We start from the raw sequence: 4,402 nt of genomic DNA on the forward strand, positions 1-4,402 counted from the left end.
ATGAAGGTGCAAATGAAGAACCACTACTGAAGAACAACAGTCAATACTGCACCCAAGAAGACAGATGCAGGTTCCTGGTTGGTGCAGATGGTGTACCACGCCGGATGGAAGATTGCAGTCTGGTTTGATGGATTCGGCCAACAAGCCTTGGCACATGCAAAGCTCGCAGTTAGCGGAGAATGGTGCTGCCCGGGACCAGGAAGGACCTGGTGGGCTCAGGAGGGAGAGTCAGAGGGGGCTCTCAGCAGTTCAGAGAGTCCTCAGAAGACCAGGCAGTGTGCACAGGAGTCTCACAGCACGGAGACAAAGAAGGTGCAAAAGGAGGCCCATGCAGCACTACAACAAAGGATCCCACGCAGTCGGAGAACCACTCAGGAAGCTTTGCGTCACAGGATAGAGTGCTGGGGGCTGGAGCTGCACCATTGTGCATGAAGAACTTCATGGAAGTTTGCCAACGAGCCTTGGCAACTGCAAAACATGAAGTGCACAGGTGTACTGTCTTGCGTGGGAAATCAAGCTCTTACCTCCACCAAAGTTGGACAGCAGGATGTCAGGACCATCAGGACAACTTTAGTCTACCACCCGTGATGTTGGATCCATGCAACTTGTCAGGATAGGGGACGCATGCGCTAGTCGTTGATGCAGAAAGGTGCCTGCTGAAGCAAGGGAGTGACTTTTTTCACTCCAAGGGAGATTCCTTCATTCTGCTGGTGCAGGCTGAAGTCAGACTATCCTTTGAGGATGCACGACCGGGAAACAGTTGCAGTTGCTGGCAGGAACTGAAGGTACAATGTTGCAGTAGTCACCTTTTCTTCTTTGTTGCAGTTTGTAGAGTTCCTGGAGGTTCCAGATGCAGTTTCTTCGGTGAGAAGGTGAAGTAAAGGATGCAAAGGATTCCAGCTGGAGTCTTGCAATCCGAATCTGAAGAACCACCCAAGCGAGAGACCCTAAATATCCCTGAAAGGGGGATTGGTCAGCTAAACAGGTAAGCACCTATCAGGGGTCTCTGACGTCACCTGCTGGCACTGGCCACTCAGATGCTCCCAGAGTTCCCTGACAACTTGTAATCCAAGATGGCAAAACCCAGGGTCCCTTTGGAGGAGCTCTGAGCACCACCCCTGTGTCCCGGTGTAGACTGGATTGTGCAAGGAGGGCATGAAAAGTGTCCTTCAAAGCATTTCCAGTGGCTTGGGGAAGTTACCCCTCCCAAGCCTGTAACACATATTTCCAAAGGGAGAGGGTGGAACTTCCCTCTCCCAAAGGAAATCCTTTATTCTGCCTTCCTGGGCTTGAGCAGCTCAAGTAACAGGAGAGCAGAAACTTATCTGAGAGATGGCAGCAGCTGGAGCTACCTGGAAAATCTTGGAAGGCTGGAATGGCAATACTGGTCTATCTCTATGGAGCCCTAGAGTTCATGGAATCACACAACCAATGCTTGCAAAAGCCTTGGGGTATGATTCCAGCATGTTTTATAACAAACATGCCTATGTTCAGAGTTACCATTATGTAGCTGGACGTAGGTAGTGACCTATGTCCTATGTCCAGTACACGCGTAAAATGGCATCCGCGCACTCACTAATTCTGGGAAAATGGTCCTGGTTACTTTTAGTTAGAGAACAGTGAAACTGTGGACCCTGAGATTCCCTACGTTTAAGATTATGAAAAAGTTTTAAAGTGGGGCAGGATGACTGTCCCTGGGACCCAATGTCAGGAAAGGATTGCTGTCCTAAGTATTGTAATGCCAGACAGGGATGCTGTCTTAGTAAGGCTAGGACAGGGATAAAGGTTTGTCCCCATGGCTCTAAAAGATGACAGGGTTGCAGTCCCTCTTGGGGTACAGCAGGACAGGTTGCTGTCCCAAGGGCTCTACATAAGGGCAGGGCAGCTGTCCTATGGTTTTAGAGGTAGTGCAGGAATACTGCACTAAAGTTTCTCTGGGAGGGTTGGAGGGTTGCCCCAAATTTTCTAAGGCAGTGTAGGGATGCTTTTCTGTCTTAGGTTTCTCACAGAGAGGTACTTTTGCCTCTGGGAGTCCAGCTGTGTTAACATTTGACTACTTTGATACAGGCTTCACCCTAGGAGGGGGCTCTCCCACTATAGGAAGGATATCCTTAGTGGTGGGGTGGGTAGGGGTTCCTTTGATACCCTTTTTACCTGTGGTGTGAGGAGGATCCTGAGGCTTCAGAGCTCCTTCTCTTATTTGCTTTTTAATCTCACTTGAGATTAAAGGAAGCAATTCCTTGGGTATACCCAGCATGGATTCATGGGTCATAAACTCTACTTCAGCCCAATCCGAGGCCTCTAGGTCATTTGCTGAGAGACAGTCTACAGGTAAGCTAGGTAACCCCGCCACCCCTACCTGCTTAGGGCCAGTAACTCCATCCCATCTAAGTTACACTACAGCGAATGAGAGAGACTGAGTGGAGTTATTGACATCAGTAACCTGGTACTTCTGTCCAAGGAGGTGTTGTGCAGGAAACACTAGGTTTTCAGTCACTAAAAGTGATACTGGCACCTGTGTTCCTGTAGGTCTGGGCCTCAAAACCATTCATCTGAATTGACTGCTTGCACTTATCCATGTTAAAGGGAAAAGCAGCCAATGTGGCAAGGCCAATGCCACCAGGGGAGACAGAAACTGTCTTGGGGGTTTCTTCACCTACTCCCGTTTCTATTATGGACCTTAAAGTGAATCCAACTACACCCTTGCTTTGACTTTTGCCAGTAGTCCCACCACTATTACTACTACTAGGGGTACTAAAAGTGGATGTAGTAGTGGTGGTAGGCTCAGGGGCTTTACCTGAGCAGGATTTGTCCCCTGCCCTATGGCCTTTACCTATGCACTCATAGCACCAAGCCTTTTTAGTGTGTGCAGAAGACAAAGAAGAAGAAAACATTTTATTCCAACTCCCAGAAGAGTTTTGTGGGCCTGATGAGGAGTCTTTCTGCCAAAAAATTGGCAAAATATTAGAGTTAAAGTCCTTTTTGGCTGCGAAAAACTATCTTGCATCAATGAGATGCAAGGTAGGCGTTCCCGGGCAAAAAATTACCTCAAGGCCCAAGCGCCTTATTTATCCTCCCATGCAAAAATCACGCCCAGGAGGAGGAGGGCCTTAAATAATGGCGCTATGCCTGCTGAGCACCATTATTTAACGCCTGGGTACGGGCAAGCGTTATGGTACCTGTGGGCCTTTTTTCATGGTTAGAGACCATGGAAACAGAAACAGGTGCCCTTCCCTTCCCCCAGGGACACCCCCACCCACTATCACCCACACCTGGTGGACACCTAAGGATGGGGGGACCAATCCCAGTTAAGTCCAGGTAAGTATTTTAAATTTTTTTCGAAGTGCAATGAGGGGGCCTAACTTGGGCCACCTATATGGCACTGTGCCAATGGCCATGCTCAGGGACATAAGTCCCCTGAGCATGGCCATTGGGCTGGGGGTCATGACTCCTGTCTTGACTGAGACAGGAGTCATGTCCATGGGGTTTTAACGTCAAAAAGTGATGCTAGTCTGGGCAGAGGCATTTTTTGTGCCTCTGCCTGTACTCGCATCATCCTCTGACGCTAAACCCCCTGTTCCTCCTACGCCTCCCGCACCCGGCTAGCGTCCTTTTCTAAGACGCTAGCCGAACCTTACCGCCGGCTAGCGTCATACCATAAATATGACACCGGGCCGGCGTCTTGGTATGGCGCTAGCCGGCGGTAAACTTTTTGATGCTGAACTGCGTCAGTGCAGTTCAACGTCAAAAAGAATAAATATGGGACTAGAACCCTGTACCCTTGACCCAAGGGTAGGTCGCTCCCCCTGCCGCTGCAGCTCCTCCAGCTCCTCAAGGTTCCTGAGTTCCTGAGACCCACCTCACAGTAAGTACCCCCCACCTCCCAACCCCTCGCCCTGCCCCGCGCTACTCGCCCTCTCTCCTGCTCCTGCTTCTTTTCTTCTTTTCTTCTTCTCTGTTCTTCCTCGCCTGTAATCTTCTTCTGTACTCTTCTTCTCCCCATCTTCTCTCTTCTTCTGTGTGCTTCTCTGCCTCTCCTGTCGCCTCTCTTCTTCTTCATCTTCTTCTGAGGTCTTCTGCCTGTCTTCTGCCTTCTGTTCTTCGTATCTTCATCTGTGATCTTCTGCTCTTCTGTGAACTTTCGCTCTTCTGAGTACTTCTGGACTCCTGTTCTTCGGTTCTCCTGTTCTTCTGTTCTTCTGTTCTCCTGTCTTCTGTTCTCCTGTCTTCTGTTCTCCTGTCTTCTGTTCTCCTGTCTTCTGTTCTCCTGTCTTCTATTCTTCTGTCTTCTATCTTCTGTCTTCGGCTCCTCTGCCCCCTCCGTCTTCTTCTCCCCGCGCCTGCCCTCCTGCCTCATCCCCCTCCCTCACTCGCCTCCCCCTCTCTATCACCCCTATCTAAC

Source organism: Pleurodeles waltl, chromosome 5, assembly GCF_031143425.1.
Source record: "Pleurodeles waltl isolate 20211129_DDA chromosome 5, aPleWal1.hap1.20221129, whole genome shotgun sequence".
Taxonomy (NCBI): domain Eukaryota; kingdom Metazoa; phylum Chordata; class Amphibia; order Caudata; family Salamandridae; genus Pleurodeles; species Pleurodeles waltl.